Source organism: Lagenorhynchus albirostris, chromosome 7 (assembly GCF_949774975.1).
Source record: "Lagenorhynchus albirostris chromosome 7, mLagAlb1.1, whole genome shotgun sequence".
Lineage (NCBI taxonomy): Eukaryota > Metazoa > Chordata > Mammalia > Artiodactyla > Delphinidae > Lagenorhynchus > Lagenorhynchus albirostris.
In genome coordinates this window covers 77,290,435-77,312,868 of record NC_083101.1, presented here as the reverse complement: position 1 = coordinate 77,312,868, position 22,434 = coordinate 77,290,435, and the positions used below count along the sequence as shown (strand labels likewise).

The 22,434-nt window shown below is 36.9% G+C and overlaps 1 long non-coding RNA gene across 1 annotated transcript in view; it reads left to right on the top strand.

The window, feature by feature from the left end:
* The window catches only part of LOC132522954 (uncharacterized), a 413,938-nt gene extending 391,949 nt beyond the window's left edge, over positions 1-21,989 (top strand). The window contains exons 10-11 of the long non-coding RNA XR_009541389.1: positions 19,787-19,871; positions 21,874-21,989. This is a non-coding gene — a long non-coding RNA (uncharacterized LOC132522954). The remainder of the gene's footprint in view (positions 1-19,786; positions 19,872-21,873) is intronic.
* The last annotated feature ends 445 nt before the right edge of the window (positions 21,990-22,434 follow it).

Below are 22,434 nucleotides of genomic sequence, written 5' to 3'. Positions count from 1 at the left end.
ATCAGTCTAATATAATGCATCCTCATGGACTACAAGGAACTGTTTGACATCTGTTATTCCCAGTTTGGTATTTACTGGGAAAGGAATACCTGGAAATGACTTTAAGTATTAGGAGAGGCAGGACACAACTCTGAAAATGTTGCACACCTTTCTGATGAATGGGCATTTTCTCACAGTTGGATGCAAGGTTCTACATGTGCTATTTACATCACACTTGGTAGATGTGTTGTTCGAATCATCTATAAATTTAGTGTGTGTTATAATGCTGTTGGTGGTACTCTAGACACTTATTTTCTTGATCTACTATTGGTTTCTGCTCACTTTTCAAGTCTTATTGTCCAGATATCCTCTCAATTTTATCTACTGCTTGCAACTGAAAGGATTTCTCCTGATTTCATGTGTGAGCCTGTCTGTTTCAGCCTTTAGAACATTGTAGACAAGAGAGTTGGATTAAAATGGAAGAAATGTGTGCTTGATTATCTGCATTTAGTGCTAAAGGCAATGAAAATCCCATTATCATTAATGGATGGACAGCTGGTTGCCTACAACACTCAGTTATGTAATAGCAAATTAAATTATTCCCTGTGGGGTTTCCCTAGTGGTGCAGTGGTTAAGAATCCACCTGCCAATGTAGGGAACATGGGTTCAAGCCCTGGTCTGGGAAGATCCCACATGCCATGGAGCAACTAAGCCGATGAGCCACAACTATTGAGCCTGCCCTCTAGAGCCTGTGAGCCACAACTACTGAGCCCACATGCCACAGCTACTGAAGCCCATGTGCCTAGAGCCCATCTCCACAACAAGAAAAGCCACTGCCATGAGAAGCCCATGCACCACAATGAAGAGTAGCCCCCACTCACCACAACTAGAGAAAGCCCATGCACAGCAGCAAAGACCCAACCCAGCCAAAAAAAAAAAAAATTAACTAAAAAAAAAAGTGAGAGCTTCTGATGATGTAAATGCTCTGGTGAGCTAAAACAAACAAACAAAAATAAATAAATAAATAAATAAAATTCCCTATGATAACCATGATTAAAGAGTTGATTGAAAGCAAGTGTGGGGGATCTTTGCTGGTCCTATGATAGAATTACATGATGGGCAAAAAGTAAGTCAAGAAATGCAGCATAGGGTGGCTGTTTCTAAGGACATTAAATAATTTAAAGGAAAAGAATGACAAGGTCAAATCCCTAATTTTTTTTTCATTTCTTGAAATGAGGGACACTAAATAATTTTCAAAATCGGTTATTTCTAGCAGCACCAGTGATAAGGTAGCTAATAATTAGCTCAAAATTTTTTCCTATAGGTTGCCAAATTGCAATGACAATTTAATTCACTGACTCTCCAGGTCCCTTATGTGAAAGTCAGTGCATCGACTGTAAAAGTATGGGCTCTACAAAGTGGAATACAGGTACATGGGGAATTTCAAAACTCATGGTTCCCTCAAAACCTCAGCTCTCCCTGAGCCTCCCCTGCCAACTGAAACAGCTTTTTCTTCACCTATCTGCTAAATTTATTTCCCTCTCCTTAATGCTTCGTAACACACTCAAACAAAGTACTTACCTTTTAAGATAAAGCCAGTTCCTTCATACCCAACTCCCCAGTAGCAGAGTTATAATTAAGGAATATTCTACCTTGTACCACAGATAAATTATAAAATAAAGCCTGGGAAGAGAGTTTTAAATTTTTTTTAAAATACACCAATTTGAAATCATATCAACATAATAAGCATAAATCTGTGGATGATGTATGACTATGGATCCTGAGAGTGAATTTTTTGAAGAAGGAAAACATAATTTTCCTGAATATGTCAATTGTCAACATATCAATACATATTCACATAGTCTGGATATAATGTGCTACCTTGAGCAGTTAGGTCAGTTTTAATGTTTTAGGGAGTAATTTTTTTAAAAATCTCGATTTGCTAGTGGGTCTTCTTTTTGAAATTGAGCTGTCAAAATTTGTTTACAAATACTTTAAACATTTCAGGAGATGAAAATTCAAACTTGGCTCTAAGGACCGCAAGATAGCTGAGATTATTTACCCTTCAATAGGTCATTGAAATGCAGAAGGGAGAGGAGCATCAATGTCTCTGAAAAGTACTTCTGAGGCTGTTCACTGTAGGGCAAGTCATATTGTCATGAGGAGATAATGCAGATGAAATCATGATAAGTGTATAGTAGGTGGACATAAACAAGTAATGTTTCTTAAATTACAGAAATAAGAACAAGGCAGGCTTGGTTAACACAACAGGGTGCAGGGACAGTACATTAACCAGAGTGGTGATTTGAGTCATGAGAAATACCCTCTTATATTGAGTATTGATTGTTCAAGTGATATCCAGGATTAAATATATATATATCCCATTGAGGCTTTACCCCCAGTTCCCAGACCTGAGTCAATTCTAAAGTAGACAGACAGACAGAGAGACAGAGAGATAGACAGATAGATAGATGATAGATAGATTGATTTATTCTATAGCCCCTTGAACAAAGCAGAAGTTCGGTATACATATAGTATCCATATTCTGTGTATTTTTATCCTAGTCTTTACCAAAGATATCTGCAGCCATCTGTTAAGGTACTTATGCATTAGGTTACTAGTTGCTTGTCAAAGTTAACATTATAATGTGGGCACCTATATTTCCACTGTGTACCAGAGTTTAAGTAGATCATGTGATCAACAAAACCTTGACATGAATCCACCTCACCATACCTTCAGTGGAACATCCAAAATACCCACCATTCACTGATTTTTTTCAGTATATATTATAATAGCAATCATTAGTAGTGGAGAACATCACATCATTGGTTTCTTGTACTTAGAATAGTGGTTTATTATGGTAGAAAGGCCATGAAGAAATATTAGGCTCTCTTCCTTCCTAACTATTCCCTGGTACATCAAAAGCTAAACCATAACTAGGAGAGAATTTAAAAAATTAATGCCACCACCAAAGACTTGAAAGGTTCATAGAAAAGTACTGTAATGTTACCTATCATTTTTTATTTTATTCACCATCTTACCTGATACTGAAAAGATGGTATGTGGCTAATGATCTGGGGAGTGTTTTTTATCATATTCCAATAAGTGGAAAACACCAGAAGCTATTTTGTTTAACTTAGCAAAAATTACAAGATATTTACCATCTTGCTTCTAAGATATGTCAGCTCTCTATCTTTGTGCCATATTGCAGACTACAGAGACCTTGACTATCTTACTACCCAGGGAACATTATGCTAGTCTTCCAGATTGATGACCTCATGCTAAAAAGAACTAAAAGCTAAATACTCTTGATGTCTTGATCAGACATATGTCTACTGAACATGGGAAGATAAAACTTTCAAAATCACTGGGGCATTTGAGCAACAAAAGAAATAATGAGAAGAATACATTATAGGTCATAGAATGAAATAATAATCCATGAGTCCAAACAGATATAAATGGTAGAGATGCCATCCTTACAGTAGATGCCAAAGTAATATATGTAGAAGAAATGATGGAATTAGAAAATTACCATTTGGCATCCATCTTATTAATTATTTCAGGCAAGAATCACCATAACTTAAAATCAGTAAGCAAAAATATGATGAGAAGCAAAATATTTATAAAATATCTTCATAAGACACTTATGGATTTCCATGGGAAATATAATAGAGAAGCCTGGCCAACAACACTTCAATCAAGTGATTAATACCACAAGTAATGGGAAAAGTTGACATCATGTGCCTCCTGTGATGACTCCTACTAAAAATGCACACCTAGATTCTAATCATGATGAAAATCAGACAAACACAGATTAAAGAATAGTCTAGAAAAACAAATAGCCAGAACTCTTCAAAAATGTTAGTCGTGGAAAACAAAGAAAATAAAGAACTAAATTCATAATGTGACCCTGGATTGGACCCTGGAAAAGAAAAAAAAGAAATTCGCCAAAAAGGACAATTAATGGGACAATAGGAGAAATCTGCATAAAGTCTGAAGTTTTGAGAATAATTATTAATATTATTTCCCCAATTTTGAAAATCTTACTTTGTTATGTAAGTAAATATACTTATTTTTAGACAATTAACCCTGAAGTATTCAGAGGTAAATTTACTGTAGTTATTCCTATATATAAGTATAGATTTACTTTAAATTCATGTAACTGCAAATTTACTTCAAACTTTTGAAAGAAAAAAATATATATAATATGTACTGATATGGTCTCATAATGTGTATGTGTGTATGTCTCTGTGTTTAGAGAGAGAGAAACAGAAAAAGAAGAAGAATAAAAAATTGTATGTAAAATATGTTAACATTTAGGGAATTGGGGTAAAAGTTTTGTGGAATTTATTGTACAACATATGCCACTTTTAAATTCTCAAATCATTTCACAATACAAAGTAAAAAAAAGAAAAAAAAGCCAGTTGGATTGCAATCTTATGAAAAGTTGAGGAATTCAATTGTCCATTCTAAAGAGTTCGCTCTTAAAAGAAAGACAATTTGCTGAACATTATCACTAAAAGAAAGACAATTTGCTGAACATTATCACTAACAAAGAAGCACGTTTGTTTCTGATTGCTTGAAATTAAGAACACCAACTGATACAGCAATCTAGAGAAAACAGCTAAAGAGCAGATGAGACCAGAAAGAGAAGCAATGAAGAAAACCAGCCAGCAATATTAAAACAGCAAAACAGTGGTCTTCTGTATATGTCCTCATTTTGCAGTTTAGAGAATGTCCACAAATGGCCATCAGCTAAATACCAGTATAATCTCAAATTGTTTATCACACTTCACATAACTGAAATTTCTCATTCATTTGGATTTATTAAACACCTAATATGTGCCAATCATTGTATTAACTCTTAACATACCCATGAACAAAAGAGACACACTTCCCACTGTGAATATATGGTCTCATGGGGAACACTAACAATAAACAAATAATTATGGAATTAATTACTTAATATTGCTATGATAAGTACCATGAAGTAGAGGAAAAGACAGAGGACAGTGAAAGGGTTTAGTAGAGGAATCTGTTAGAGTTTCAGGAGTCAGATTTTAGTTGAGAAAGTGACTTGAGCTTGAAATTTGATAAATAAAAGCTAGTTTTTTATGGACTCTATCCTGATGCATTATTGTATTTGATTATCCTTTCACCAACACCACAGTCACTTGATTACTAGAGCTTTAAATAAGTCTTCAAATCAAGTATTATAAATCCCTCAACTTCTGTTCTTCCAGAATGCCTTAGTGATTTTCAGATTTTGCATTTCTGCATACATTTTAGAATTATATTTTCAATTCTTACCATGAGTAAAGTCTTTGGAATTTGGATTGGGATCACATTTAGATAACTTTGAGGAGTAGAAATTTTAGATATTGAGCTTTCCAAAAATAAAGATGGTATATCAATCCACTTACTTATATATTATTTAATGTATCTCAGCAATATTTTATTGTTTTCACTGTAAAGTTCTTAAATAATTTGTTAAATAGATCATGTTGTAAAACTACTATTAATAGTGTTTTTTAATTTTCAGTTACCATTATTTAGAAATGCAATTAAACTTCCAATTCTGCCTGAGACGTAGAAAATTTCAGAAACATATCAATTCCACCTTAATGATGAGGACAAACCATGTACTGTACAAAGTCATAATTTTTTTCAGGCTATCAAAGAGTCAAGGTTGTACAGTAACCCAGCAAACTGAAATCCAAAGTGTTCAAATCCTCTTCTAAGACAGACAGGAATATAAATTATTTCACTTTTTTGTAAGCTAGTAGAAAAAAAAGGTCATCACCATAAAAGCAGGTTGAAAGAAAACAGCTGAAATTAAAATGAATTATTTAAGGCCCAATATGGGTTACTATGACAGTTTAGAATCCCAGGGAGCCCCAGATACAATAAGAGTCTATACCATTCATCACATTTCTCCCCTAAGCCTCTACTGATTATGGGTAAGAAAGATTGGAGAAGTGAAGCACGCTTGAGAGAGAGTCCCTATATGGTCCAGGCACACAAGACTTGCCTAAATTTAAGGGTGACGTAGCCTTTCCCCTCTATAGACAATGAAGAATACAAAGCATAGCTTGGGGGTGGCGCAGTGGTTGAGAGTCCGCCTGCCGATGCAGGGGACACGGGTTCGTGCCCCGGTCCGGGAAGATCCCACATGCCGTGGAGCGGCTGGGCCCGTGAGCCATAGCCGCTGAGCCTGTGCTCTGCAACGAGAGAGGCCACAACAATAAGAGGCCCGCCTACCGCAAAAAAAAAAAAAAAGCATAGCTTGGTTCCTGCTGGAAGCTGGACGTAAAAACTGGCTGTGTCCTGGACATTTCTCAGGTGCACGGAAGAAGATGTTTACTGATAGACATGGAACAGGAAACCTATCTGCCTCAAACCCTGCACTGACAGGAAGCAGAAGTTATCCACTTCTGAAGGAGGGACAGGAAATCCACACATCCTGGACTCTGCACAAATAAGTGGCAAGGTTCTGCTGTCACTGGGAAGGAGCAGGAAACTCACTCATGCCCAGGACCCTGTGCAAGTTGGAGTACTCTTGCCACTGCCACTTGGGGGAGAAACACAAAACCTGCCTGTGCTCCAGACTATGTACTGACAGAGGAAGAGCAGGGAGGCTGAGAGAACCCCATTCCTGAGGATCAGGTACACACAGCCTGCCTCATATTGAGGCAGGAGAAGTAAGGTATCCCTCCATATGAACCTTGTGAATATAGAGTGATAACAACAGCAGTCTACCACTGGGAAAGAAGTCAGGAGCACAGAAAGAAAGCCCTCTGTGGAGCAGAAATGCAGGGCATGACAAAATCCAATGGAGAAGCAGAACATCACTTAAAAAATAATTGAAACTTGTAATGGAACAAAGCTAAATAAAGCAACAACAAACTCACATAACAAATTGGATTAACCCTACAATAACACCTGAAAGCCAGAAGAGAATTTCACATTTCTGGGCATAAATATTATTTACTTTAGTCTCTAGAGTTTTGTGAAAAAAATCTGACATTCAATAAAAATTATAAAGTGCAGAACACATCAAGTAAACATCATACATTGCCAAAAGATAAAATAGTCATCAGGAAAAATTCAGATGTGACACAGATATTAGGATTATCAGATGAGGACTTTAACATGATCCAACAGGGACTTTGTATGGTTACAGTGTTAAATATGGTTAACATGATGAACAGATGGAAAATTTCAATAGATGACCGTAAAAAAGCGCTCCCCCAAAATAATAGAACTAAAAAATGTGATATGAGATAAATAATTCCATTAAAAGACTTAGCAGAACAAACTCATTTGAGGAAAGGATCAGCTAAATAGAATGCAGTCCAATAGAAATTCACCAAACTAAAACACAAAGAACAAAAATCGTGAAAAAATTCAGTAAAATATCTGGCATCTATGGGACAAAATGAAACAATCTAATATGCATGCAAATTGAATTCCTGATGAAAAGGAAAAAGAGTGGGTAAGAAGTATATTTGAATTGGTAATGGCCAGAATTTTTTTTAAAATTTAATGACAAAAGCACATATCCCAGATGTTCAGAGAAATCCAAACAGAATAAATAAAAAGAAAAACACACCTAGGTACATGTTAGCCAAAGTGCTAAAAACCAAAGGTTAAAAAGAAAATCGCAGAGACAAGTAGTGAAATAAGAAACATTACATGTAGGTGAACAATGGTAAGAACATCTTAACTTTTTTGAAAAAGAATGGAAACCAAAGACAACCGAATGATATATTTTAAAGTGTTGAAGTATAATGTACACTTGGCTGAAGCATCCTTTAAAAATAAAGGTGAGGTGCTTTCTGACTTCTGTTTAGGATGTTAGAAACTTTGAAAGAGCATTACTCCCACATATATAACAACAACAACAGAAACCCAGGTCACTATATAATCTAAAATGTCAAAGCTTCTCTGAACCCATCTGAGTCGTGGTTACAGGACAACCCAACTCACCCAAAGTCTAAGGAAGTCAAGTACAGCTAAGAAGAGACAAGACCTAAGTGGTTGTTCCTCTGGGGCAGATGACAGATTACATACAAACTTCTAATAATTCAGGTAAATATTTACCAAATTGCTAAAGGCTGAGAGTGAGGTGATGAGAAAATATAACCCCAAAGAACCACAGACACAAGGGATATTCCCAGTTACTTGCAGGATCGTCTTCACAGACTTAACGCAGTGCTCAAAAGAAAGATCAGGGAAATCCCCCTGAGATCTAAGAAAGTCTCCCTCGTGGTGCAGGGTTCTGGGAGGGGAACACCAACTACAGCTGGAGAAGCACAAAACTTTACCTGAGTATGTCTCTCCTATCTCTCCAGAGAACAAAGCCTCCTGAGAAAAAATAAAATAAACTTCTATTTCCCTGAAGGTACAAATAAGAACCATAAAAACTGGAAACAACTAATAGGTCCCTCAACTGGGTAATGGATAAACTATGATACCGGCATATAACAGCATATTTTTCTGCAATAAAGAGGAACAAAGTATTAATACAATTACAACATGAATAAATCTGAAATGCATTATGCTAAGTGAGAGAGGCCAGGCTTAAAAAGCCACATACTGCAGCATTCAATTTATATGACATTTTTAAAAAGGCAAAGCAATAGGATAGAAAATAAATCAGTGGTTACTAGGGACTGTGGGTGGCAGGACAGGTGACTACAACTGTGCACAGTGTAATTTTGTGGGGTGATGAAATTGTTCTGTATCCTGAATGCGGTGTTGGTTATAGATAGTAAATATTTGTCAAAACTCTCAGAACTATATAATAAATAGGGTGAATTTTACTTATATAAATTATGCTGTATTGTAAAAGCTATAAAAAGAAAGTATTAAGTTATAAAGGTGAAATAAATACTTTTTAGATGGGCAAAAAGTAAAAGAATTTATCACATCAATCTGCACTAAAAGAAATGATAAAACAAATTCTGTAGGATAAAAGGGATATATAACTGTTTTTGTTTGTTTATTTTGTTTTGTATATTGACCAGGAAAACTTTAGCCTAGATAAATTCACTTACTAATTCTAGCAATTTTATTTTTGAGGAATGCTTAGGGTTTCCTGTATGAACAATCTCGGCCTAATGAACAGATATGAACAGAGCCTTTTAGTTTTCTTAGGGATATTAAATTGACACCTAGAATTAGTACTAGCCCTCGCTAGGCTTTTAAAAAAAAATCACTTTTACAATTAAGAGAAATAAAAATCATTATACCAAAGTGAACACTGTCACACTTCTCAAGTTGAAGTACTGCCTTATAATTCAAATTAGCATTATTGTTTAATCTGGTAGAAAAACACCTTTAAAAATGCTAATAAACAACCAAGAAAATAAACACTTCTTTTCTTCCAAGTTTTGCTGAATCATTTAAACATGTGTCTGGCCCAAAGTAGGTTTTCAGATTATTTTGGCTATACTTGGAAATTATGTATACCATCAAATAATACATCTCCTTTTTTGACATGTTCGGTTTTCCCCAATCTCACCTAACTTGGAAATGCTTCAACAGCAATGGTATTATTGGGATTTATCAGTGTTCTTCTGAGACATTAAAAAAGTCCATAAATAAATCCCATTTTAAAATACACAGTGGGGTCCCTCAGGCAGCCACTCCCGTGGGCACATGCCCATGAGCTGCTCCTGCCCTACACTCCCTCCCTCTGCCTTTCACTTCCCAGGTGCCAAGATCTTGGAAGGCCACAGACCAGGACCAGTTGTTGTGAAGTCTCTTTTCTTATTATTGCTTTGAAGCTCAGCAAAGAAGGGAAAGCCATTGAGAACAGTCTGTAAAATTCTCGAGGCTGGGAACTCCAAGATCAAGATGCTGGCAGATTAATTGTCTGTGTCAAGTAATATCTAGATATTACCTGCACTCTGCCTGTCCCCTGCCTGAACCTGGGATTCTTCCAATGAGTGAGTGGTCCTGGGTCCCACATTGGCGTTGCTCATTTGGTTGATGAAGACATAATGACAGAGTTGTTGTTGGTATCCCAGGACTGCCTGCTTGTTGAGACCCTCTGTAAAAGCTCCATACACCCTGCTGTTGAGCGCTATGAGGAGGTAACAGTATTCAGAGAGGATATTACCTATTGCTGTTTTCAATGAGGCAAGATATAGAGATATCTGAGACCAAAAAAATAAGAGAGATTGGATTGGTGGACACTGAGCCCTCCTCAGGTGACCACAGTTTAATAAGGATTGTCCAAACAAATGTAAGGAGTGAGTGAACCATTCTGTGAAAGAACCAGAGACTACCGCTGAGAAGCCCGAAGCCCTGTGTGTGCTGTGTGGATGACAGGCTCTTGGTGCTCCAGCCAGGCATCAGGGCTGTGCCTCTGAGGTGGGAGAGGCAAGTTCAGGACACTGGTCCACAAGAGACCTCCAAGATCCATGTAATATCAAATGGTGAAAATCTCCCAGAGATCTCCATCTCAACACCAACACCCAGGTCCACTCAATGATCAGCAAGCTACAGTGATGGACATCCTATGCCAAACAACTAGAAAGACAGGGACACAACCCCACCCATTAGCAGAGAGGATGCCTAAAATCATAATAAGGCCACAGACACCCCCAAAACACACCACCAGACGTGGACCTGCCCAACAGAAAGACAAGATCCAGCCTCAACCACCAGAATACAGGCACTAGTCCCCTCCACCAGGAAGCCTACACAACCCACTGAACCAACCTTAGCCATGGGCGACAGACACCAAAAACAACAGGAACTACGAACCTGCAGCCTGTGAAAAGGAGACCCTAAAAAAAGGAAGTTAAGAAAAATGAGAAGACAGAGAAACACAGAGCAGATGAAGGAGCAAGGTAAAAACCCACCACACCTCACAAATGAAGAGGAAATAGGCAATCTACATGAAAAATAATTCAGAATAATGATAGTAAAGATGATCTAAAATCTTGGAAACAGAATGAAGAAAATACAAGAAACGTTTAACAAGGTCCTAGAAGAACTGAAGAGCAAACAAACAGTGATGAACAACACAATAAATGAAATTAAAAATTCTCCAGAAGGGATCAATAGCAGAATAACTGAGGCAGAAGAACGGCTAAGTGACCTGGAAGATAAAACAGTGGAAATAACTACTGCAGAGCAGAATAAAGAAAAAAGAATGAAAAGAATCGAGGACAGTCTCAGAGACCTCTGGGACAACATTACACTCATGAACATTCGAATTATAGCGATCCCAGAAGAAGAAGAGATAAAGAAAGGGATGGAGAAAATACTTGAAGAGATTATAGTTGAAAATTTCCCTAATATGGGAAAGGAAATAGTTAATCAAGTCTAGGATCAGAGAGAGTCCATACAGGATAAATCCAAGGAGAAACATGCCAAGACACATATTAATCAAAGTATCAAAAATTAAATACAAAGAAAACATATTAAAAGCAGCAAGGGAAAAACAACAAATAACATACAAGGGAATCCCCATAAGGTTAACAGCTGATCTTTCAGCAGAAACTCTGCAAGCCAGAAGGGAGTGGTAGGACATATTTAAAGTGATGAAGGGGAAAAAACTAAAACCAAGATTACTCTACCCAGCAAGGATCTCATTCAGATTTGACAGAGAAATTAAAACCTTTACAGACAAGCAAAAGGTAAGACAATTCAGCACCACCAAACCAGCTTTACAACAAAGGCTAAAGGAACTTCACTAGGCAGGAAACAAGAGAAGGAAAAGACCTACAATAACAAGCCCAAAACAATTAAGAAAATGATAACAGGAACACACATATTGATAATTACCTTAAAAGTAAATGGATTAAAGGTTCCATACAAAAGACATAGACTGGCTGAATGGATACAAAAACAAGACCTGTATATATGCTGTCTATAAGAGACCCACTTCAGACCTATGGACACATACAGACGGAAAGTGAGGGGATGGAAAAAGATATTCCATGCAACTGGAAATCAAAAGAAAGCTGGGGTAGCAATTCTCATATCAGACAAAATAGACATTAAAACAAAGAGTATTACAAGAGACAAAGAAGGACACTACGTAATGATCAAGGGACCAATCCAAGAAGAAGATATAACAATTGTAAATATTTATGCACCCAAATTAGGAACACCTCAATACATAAGGCAAATACTAAGAGACATAAAAGGGGAAATCGACAGTAACACAATCATAGTACAGGACTTTTAACACCCCATTTTCACCAATGGACAGATCATCCAAAATGAAAATAAGTAAGGAAACACAAGCTTTAAATGATACATTAAACAAGATGGACTTAACTGATATTTATAGGACATTCCATCCAAAAACACCAGAATACACTTTCTTCTCAAGTGCTCAGGGAACATTCTCAGGATAGATCATATCCTGGATCACAAATCAAGCCTTGGTAAATTTAAGAAAATTGAAATTGCATCAGGTATCTTTTCCAACCACAAAGCTATGAGATAAGGTATAAATTACAGGAAAAACACGGTAAAAAATACAAACACATGGAGGAAAAACAGTATGCACCTAATAACCAAGAGATCACTTGAAGAAATGAAGGACAAAATCAAAATATACCTAGAAACAAATGACAATGAAAACACGACGATCAAAAGCCTATGGGATGCAGCCAAAGCAGTTCTAAGAGGGAAGCTTATAGCTATACAATCCTACCACAAGAAACAAGGAAAATCCCAAATAAACAACCTAACCTTACACATAAAGCAATTACAGAAAGAAGAACAAAAAAAAAAAAACCACCAAAGTCAGCAGAAGGAAAGAAATCATAAAGATAAGATTAGAAATAAAGAAAAAGAAATGAAGGAAACAATAGCAAAGATCAATAAAACGAAAAGCTGGTTCTTTGAGAAGATAAACTAAATTGATAATGCATTAGCCAGACTCATCAAGAAAAAATGGGAGAAGACTCAAGTAAATAGAATTAGAAATGAAAAAAGAGAAGTAACAACTGACACGGCAGAAATACAAAGGATCATGATAGATTACTACAAGCAAATATATGCCAATAAAATGGACAACCTGGAAGAAATGGACAAATTCTTATAAATGCACAACCTGCCAGGACTGAACCAGGAAGAAATAGAAAATATGAACAGACCAATCACAAGCACTGAAATTGAAACTGTGATTAAAGTCTTTAAACAAACAAAAGCCCAGGACCAGATGGCTTCACAGGCAAAGTTTTCAAACATTTAGAGAAGAGCTAACACCTATCTTTCTCAAATTCTTGCAAAATATAGCAGAGGGAGTAACACTCCCAAACTCATTCTACAAGGCCACCATCACCCTGATACCAAACCCAGACAAAGATGTCACAAAGAAAGAAAACTATAGGCCAATATCACTGATGAACATAGATGCAAATATCCTCAACAAAATACTAGCAAAAGAAAACCAACAGCATATTAATAGGATTATACACCATGATCAAGTGGGGTTTATCTCAGGAATGCAAGGATTCTTCAATATACACAAATCAATCAATGTGATACACCATATTAACAAATTGAAGGAGATAAACCATATGATTATCTCAATAGATGAAGAAAAATCTTTTGACAAAATTCAACACCCACTTATGATAAAAACCCTCCAGAAAGTAGGCATAGAGAGAACTTACCTCAACATAAGAAAGGTCATATATGACAAACCCACAGCCAACATCGTTTTCAATGGTGAAAAACTGAAACCATTTCCACTAAGATCAGGAACAAGACAAGATTGCCAACTCTCACCACTATTATTCAACATAGTTTTGGAAGTTTTAGCCACAACAATCAGAGATGAAAAAGAAATAAAAGAAATCCAAATCGGAAAAGAAGAAGTAAAGCTGTCACTGTTTGTGGAAGACATGATACTATACATAGAGAATCCTAAAGATGCTACCAGAAAACTACGACAACTAATCAATGAATTTGGTAAACTAGCAGGATACAAAATTTTTGCACAGAAATCTCTTCCATTCCTATACACTAATGATGAAAAATCTGAAAGTGAAATTAAGAAAACACTCCCATTTACATTGCAACAAAAAGAATAACATATCTAGGAATAAACCTACCTAAGGAGACAAAAGACCTGTATGCAGAAAATCATAAGACACTGATGAAAGAAATTAAAGATGATACAAATAGATGGAGAGATATACCATGTTCTTGGATTAGAAGAATAAACATTGTGAAAATGAGTATAATACCCAAAGCAATCTACAGATTCAATGCAATCCCTATCAAACAACCACTGGCATTTTTCACCTAACTAGAACAAAAAAATTCACAACTTGTAAGGAAACACAAAACACCCCAAATAGCCAAAGCAATCCTGAGAAAGAAAAACAGAGCTGGAGGAATCAGGCTCCCTGACTTCACACTATACTACAAAGCTACAGTAATCAAGACAGTATGGTACTGGCACAAAAATAGAAATACAGATCAATGGAACAGGACAGAAAGCCCAGAGATAAACCCACACACATATGGTCCCCTTATCTTTGATAAAGGAGGCAAGAATACACAATGCAGAAAAGACAGCCCCTTCAATAAGTGGTGCTGGGAAAACTGGACAGCTACATGTAAAAGAATGAAATTATAACACTCCCTAACACCATACACAAAAATAAACTCAAAATGGATTAAAGACCTAAACGTAAGGCCAGATACTATCAAACTCTTAGAGCAAAATATAGGCAGAACACTCTATGACATAAATCACAGCAAGATCCTTTTAGACCCACCTCCTAGAGAAGTGGAAATAAAAACAAAACTAAACAAATGGGACCTAATGAAACTTAAAAGCTTTTGCACAGCAAAAGAAACCATAAACAAGACAAAAAGACAACCCTCAGAATGGGAGAAAATAATTTCAAATGAAGCAACTGACAAAGGGTTAATCTCCAAAATTTACAAGCAGTTCATGCATCTCAATATTAAAAAAACCAACAACCCAATCCAAAAATGGGCAGAAGACCTAAATAGACATTTCTCCAAAGAATATATACAGATTGCCAACAAACACATGAAAGAATGCTCAACTTCATTAATCATTAGAGAAATGCATATCAAAACTACAATGAGATATCATCTCACACAGGTCAGAATGGCCATCATCAAAAAATCTACAAACAATAAATGCTGGAGACGGTGTGGAGAAAAAAAGGGAACCCTCTTGCACTGTTGGTGGGAATGTAAATTGATACAGCCACTATGGAGAACAGTATCGAGTTTTCTTAAAAATCAAAAAGTAGAACTACCATAGGACCCAGCAATCCCACCACTGGGCATATACTCTGTGAAAACTGTAATTCAAAAAGAGTCATGTACTACAATATTCACTGCAGCTCTATTTACAATAGCCAGGATATGGAAGCAATCTTAATGTCCATCAACAGATGAATGGATAAAGAAGATGTGGCATATATATACAATGGAATACTACTCAGCCATAAAAAGAAATGAAATTGAGTTATTTGTAGTGAGGTGAATGGACCTAGAGTCTGTCAACAGAGTGAAGTCAGAAAGAGAAAAACAAATATCGTATGCTAACACATATATATGGAATCTAAAAAACAAACCAAAAAATGGTCATAAGGAACCTAGGGGCAAGACGGGAATAAAGACACAGACCTACTAGAGAATGGACTTGAGGAGAAGGGGAAGGGGAAGGGTAAGCTGGGACAAAGTGCGAGAGTGGCATGGACATATATACACTACCAAACGTAAAATAGATAGCTAGTGGGAAGCAGCCACAAAGCACAGGGAGATCAACTCAGTGCTTTGTGACCACCTAGAGGGGTGGGATAGGGAGGGTGGGAGGGAAGAGCGATGCAAGAGGGAAGAGATATGGGGATATATATATATGTATAACTGATTCACTTTGTTATAAAGCAGAAACTACTACACCATTGTAAAGCAATTATACTCCAATAAAGATGTTAAAAAATAAAATAAAATATACAATAAAAAATAATTTGGAAACTCGACCTACATTTCAAAGGCTATTTAAAATTTCCAGTTGAATTACAAACTCTAGGAAGAGCTCAGCATGCCAGGTCCTTAAAAATCACGATATGTCAAGGTGGAAGTTTATGTTAATCTAATTCTTAAGTGAAGGCTGCATCATTTATAGAAACTATAATCACAAAGCTGTCCAATAACAATTTATCAGTCACTAAAGCATTCCCATTTTTGAGCATTCCAGCTTCAGTTTTTAAGAATAATTTTAAGCCAATTGAGTAGGAAAAGGCATTCTCCCTTTATTCCTACTTTTGTCTTTAAGGAGACTTCAGAGCATTGCTCTTTCACAGTCCTACCCTGAAATATGACCACTGCCATATTTATAACTAGTAGCTCTTACTTATATAGTAATGAGAAAAGTATGTATTTCTGAATTTTGCAATATATGGAAAAGAGGGAAGATGAACATTAAAATAACCTTGCATTCTACCAGTGATATCTACTCAACATTTTAATGCACTTAAAAATATTTCTTTCCAATCTTCATATATATATATATACACACACACACACACACACACACACACACATATATATGTATATTCATGGAAATTGTATTATACTGCACATTCTTATTTGTATCTTCCATGGAACGATGTGATCATTTTCCATGTCATTTAATTTTACTTTAATGGTTGCAGACACAGGTGTGTGTGTGTGACACGTTTATATCAACATTCTCATATTATTGAACATTTAATTGGTTTACATTTTATGATTATAAATTATCTCAATACCTACATGTTTTTTTTAACATCTTTATTGGAGTATAATTGCTTTACAATGGTGTGTTAGTTTCTGCTTTATAACAAAGTGAATCAGCTATACATATACATATATCCCCATATCTCCTCCCTCTTGGTTCTCCCTCCCACCCTCCCTATCCCACCCCTCTAGGTGGTCACAAAGCACCGAGCTGATCTCCCTGTGCTATGTGGCTGCTTCCCACTAGCTATCTGTTTTACATTCTACATGGATATTTTTTTCAATCAATCTCCTTTACTCTAGACTTCTCTCATGCGTGCTCTCACTCTTTCTTTCTCTTCCATTTTAGTACCTAGAACATCACTAGTTATGTAGTAAAAAAAAAAATAATGTATGATATATTGGCTAAATATGTATTTAGCCTTAATTCATTCAAGTACATTCTCTCATATGTTGTTATTTTAATAGATTTCAGGTATCTTCAGCCTAAATTAGTCAAGCTACCAATCTAGTTTATGCTTTCTGTCCAAAAGTACCACCTTATTTCAGTAAGCCCTAACAATGCTCTGCCTCAGCCCTGTGGATGGAAACCAGTCAACCAAAGATCAGTAGTGATAAGATTACATTGCCCAGTTTACAGTTCCTCTCTATTCCTCTGCAGCAAATTGGGCCCTCTCAAGACACTGCTCCTCCCATCACTCCAAAGTGATGAAGTGGCCTTCCTGACAAATGCTCTGTGATAGTTTTCATCAAGGAAGTGGAATACAGTAGGGCAATCTAATCAAGTCCCTTTAAAAGAATAGGAGAAGATAAACCTAGAAAAAGGGAGAAATAACAAACCACAGATGGTCCACAGAAGGAGAGGGAGGAAGAAGAGGAGCATGGCCAGTGTTGACAATGCAGCAAAATCACAGGCTTCTGCCCAATTTTTTTCCTATGTCTCATAAGTAGATAACCTTAAAATGCTCTCAGTCTTATTCCAAGGACACTTACTTTCAGCCACTTTCCTCCCTGTCTTCATTCCCCAAGGCTCTTTCCTCCTTACTTGTTTCTTGAAGAAAATATTCAGAGAAAGGTGATTAAGTTTAATTATCCACTCTCTAGATGTTTCTGACCGAACATACTGGTCCCAAGTATCTTTGTTAAAACCTCTTCCCATCCAGTGAACAGAACAACAATTTCTTCACATTACTTTAATCACTTTTTTAATGGTCTCCTACACCAACATTCACAAACGGGGCCTCAGAACCCTCAGGTCAAAAGAACCCCTGATTTTGCACTATCTACAAAATACCCCTTTCCGTCCATGTCTAAACACCCCTAGCTACTTAAACACTATATTTTAATATTTTAATCACTCTTCCTCTAAATTTGTTCTTCCTCCTTATTCCATTTTTTTAATGTAATGATATTTCCATATACCCAACTTGCAAATATTTAGACACAGAGAAGACAAGTGAGAGGACATGATAATAAAAATGGAAGAATTGGCATTCCTGATAGAGAAGTTAGCACTTGCATGTCAGTGAGAGGGGGCTGTTGAAGGTGAATATCCCTCTTTGGGCTTCTTTCTCAACCTTGTCAGACTAAACTACATGCAATGGTTTCTGCAGTAGATTGTATTCTCCAAGGATGCAACAAGATACTGCATCCCACATACTTTCAACATAATGTTGAAAATTATCCCAGGTAATAGTACCACCCAGTTCCCCTCCCCTTGATCTGAACTTTTGCATCTGTCTTAAGAGGGGAAGTGACATTTTATCACTTGCGAGAATAAGGCATTGAAATGTCATATACTTCTGCCTTGCTCTCTTTGAATTTCTTCTAGGAAAACCATGCCGTCACATTGTGAGGAAATTCAAATGAGACCAGAGAGAACACATGCAGATCAAAGTGCAGGTGTTCTGACCCATGACCAATCTGATGTCTCAGCTAACAAACAGCACCTAGGCCAGACGTGTGAAGGAATATACCTCCAGGTGATTCTAGTCCCAGATGTTGAGTCACCTCAAACCTTTAAGTCTGCCCAGCCAAGGTCCCAGAGACGGTGGAGAAGAGAAAGTTGTCCCATTAAACCCAATCCTATTTCTTACCTCAGAAACACTATTACTAAGCATAAAAAAAAAAATGATAGTTTCAGAATACTAAGTGTTGGAGTGATTTATTATGGAGCAATAAATAACTGATAGCATTTTCCTCTCTCCCTCTTTCTTCCTCTCTCTCCTCTCTCTCTCTCCCCTTCAAGTTGTTGTGTTTTCTTTACACCTGTCATCATATTATAAAGAACAGGATCTGGGATGATGACAATAAAGATGACAGCAGGAATAACATCTGCCTTTTATTAAATGCTTCTTGAGTTTCAGTCACTTTGATAACTGCTTTTCATGCATAGTTGACTCTTAAAGGGCACAAGGGGTTAGGGATGTCAACTCCCCATGCAGTGGAAAATCCAGGTATAACTTTACAGTCAACCCGTCTCTATCAGTGGTTCTGCAGCAGCAGATTCAATAAACTTCCCAGGGTATAGTATTGCAGCAGTACTTTTTGAAAAAATTCCATGTGTAAGTGAACCTGCAAAGTTCAAACCCTTATTGTTCAAGGGTCAACTGTACTACCTCATTTAATCTTTACAACAAATCTTTGAGGTATGTCTTATAATCCCTATTTCATACTTTAGGAAACTGAAGCTTAAAGATGTTATAGCACTTTCCAAGTTTGTTAATCTAAACCAGACAGGTTTTTTTCACCACAGAATTTTAATTCTGGAAGCAGAAGTATATAATAAATAAAAACAACAATGAACAAAATGATTTCTGATTATGGCAAGTGCTAGGAGGAAACCATAGGGCGAAGTGATAGAAAGTAACAAAGGCCGAAGGAAGTGTGGGACTTAACTGACAGAGGTTGGTCACGGGAAGCAGTTCTGAGAATGTGAAACTGTAGTTTGCTCTTTCCAACTCTGGGATAATTTAGACCTTCCACCCAGTTTCAGTTATAATCCTAAAAGCTCTAGCCTTCCTCACGTCTACGAGGGTTCCTCTATTTTTTCTTTTCTCAGAGTTTGAGAATGTTCAGCTCAACATGTCTCCTACTTGCAGTGAGGATTCCTGGAATTTTCTCAACTCCATGTTTTCAGGCTCAAGGTATCATGGGAATAGAAACTAAGTGTTAAAACTAGATAACTATTTGGAAGCCTCTGGGAGTAATTCTATGAGGGCAATGGGGACAGTGTCCATGGAGGATTGGAGACTAGTCTCTGGTCTCCCAAGCTACTAAGGATCACTTAAACTCTGCTCACTTAAACTCACCTTCTTTTCTCATACCTACTTCCTATGCAGTTCTCTCCAGCAAAAGCCACAGTCACCACAGTTTCCTGGTTCACCTTGAACATGCAGACTGTCACTGAATATATTAACAGAAGCACTAACTGAACAAAGAAAGGATGCCACTGATTAGGCCTAGTGACTTTGTAATTTTTTTTTTTTAACCAATGCCACAGGTACTACCCATTGGGTTAATACGTGTATATATGGGGAATTCTGAGGATCAACACCAGCCCTTCTCCAACCCCCTATCTCTCACTTAAAGTCCCTGATTGTTACTTACATCTTTAATTCATAAGTTATGTAATGAAGGACAGATTCACATTTTTCATTCTCAATATTTTGATTCCAAAGCTAGTTACCCACTTTAAATGTATCACCTCAGCTTTATACCTCTTGTTGCTCACACAATAAGAACATTACATTCAGTTAGTAATGGAATCAAATTACCTGAATGGAAAAATGGTGATGTTAAAAGCAGATCTGGGATGGGAACCATGAGGGTCTCCCACCAACACACATAGATTTCTGTCACTAAGCTCATCAAGTATCCCAAATGTGACCCCAGACACCTTCCTCATCCTGCCCTCCCTCTACTCATGGGCTGATTTTCATGACTGAGCACTGATAGAGACCCCATATGACATAGGTTCCCTTGAACGTGGATCTTTGTAAATGAAACCGCCACACTAACATCATTAATAAATGATAAACAGGAAAAAAAAAGTAAGAGGGAGGGAGGGAGAGATGACCAAGCAGAATTAATTCCCTGGAGTCATTAGGATGAATCCCCACTAGTATAACTCCAATAACAGCCCTCTAGAACCCTTGGTTCCTAAATGTTCTTTCTGCCACAGTGTCTTCAGAGAAACACTCGAGAAGCAATCTAAGCTCTGTTGCTACTATTCTTCCTTTAAATTTGCATAAGATTTTTATCTGTCTGACGATTTCAATGTCTCCTTAGTGTCTTACTATTACTTATTTGCATTTGCTCCCAGAAAACATGCAAAGATCCCACAAGATAATATTTTTACTATTTCATAACCCACATGAGACTTTAGGCTTAACTTTCCATAAAGCCATTTGTTATACTGGGACATCTACTGTCAACTAAGAAACAGGTCCATCTTGAGGAAATTCTTTAACTTTTACCAGGGCCTCTTATTTTCTTTCTACTAAAGCATTAGAGTTAAAACAATAAAAAATAATAACTATCTTTTATGCAACTACTGCATCTCTCCTCAGACTGCACACAGAGCAACAGGCTGAGCTGCTTCCATGGCCCTCTTCTCACACACTGGACTGGTCTGGGAATTCCAAGTGCCCAGATGAGTGAGATGTCATTAAATGAGTCATACGTGTTGTTAGATTAGCAGTCATATACAAGTTTCCATCTGTTTCTATTCACCATAGGATAGAAGATCTGGGAATTGGATCTAGACAATTGTCCATTCCAGACCTTCTCTGTAACATCAGCTTTCCCCTAGAGCAGAGGTGGCAAGCTATGGTCTGTAGGCCAAATCCAGCCATCACCCTGTTTTACCAATAAAATCTGAATGAAACATGGACACTCCCATTCACATACATACTGTCTGTGGCTGCTTTCTCAATAAAAGGAGAGAGTTGAAAAGCTGTGACAATGACCGTATGGTCTGCAAACCTAAAATATTATACTTACTCTGGCTCTTTAAAGAAGAAGTCTACTGATCCCTCGCCTAGAGGCTTTCTGAAGAATTTTAAATCCTTTTCCTCATCATACTGATTTCCAAACAACCTGGTACTTCTCATTACCCAGGCTAACAAAACTTTCTCTGCTCAGCAGATTTCTCCAGAGACCCAGCCAACTAGTGCTTTTTGACCTCTGGAATCTAACCAGTTTGCCATCAACGGGACTACTCATGTTCTAAGTCAGTCTTATTAAAGGAATTTCAAATAATAACCTCAATCAGTCTACTCTGTATTCCTCAAATCCCTTAGATCTCTGGTTTCCTCATAGTCCGTAAGTATTGCTTAGAATTACTAAGATTTAATGTCTTCATTCAGATTTCTCTGGCACCTTTTGAATATTATGTTTTTCAAAACAGGTGTATTGAGATATAATTCTCATGCCAAGAAATTCACCCATTTAAAGCTAACAACTCAATGATGTTTAGAACACTCCCACATTTCTGCAACCACAATTGCAATCTAACTTTACAACATTCTCATCATCCCAAAAGGAAACTCTATACCTACTAGCAGTTGTCCCCAACACCTCACACCACCTTAAACCCTAGGCAAACACTCACCTATTTTCTGTCTCTCTAGATTGCCTATTCTGGACCTTCTATATAAATGTAATCACACAGTTGAAGTCTTTTGTGACTATATTTGCTCACTTAGC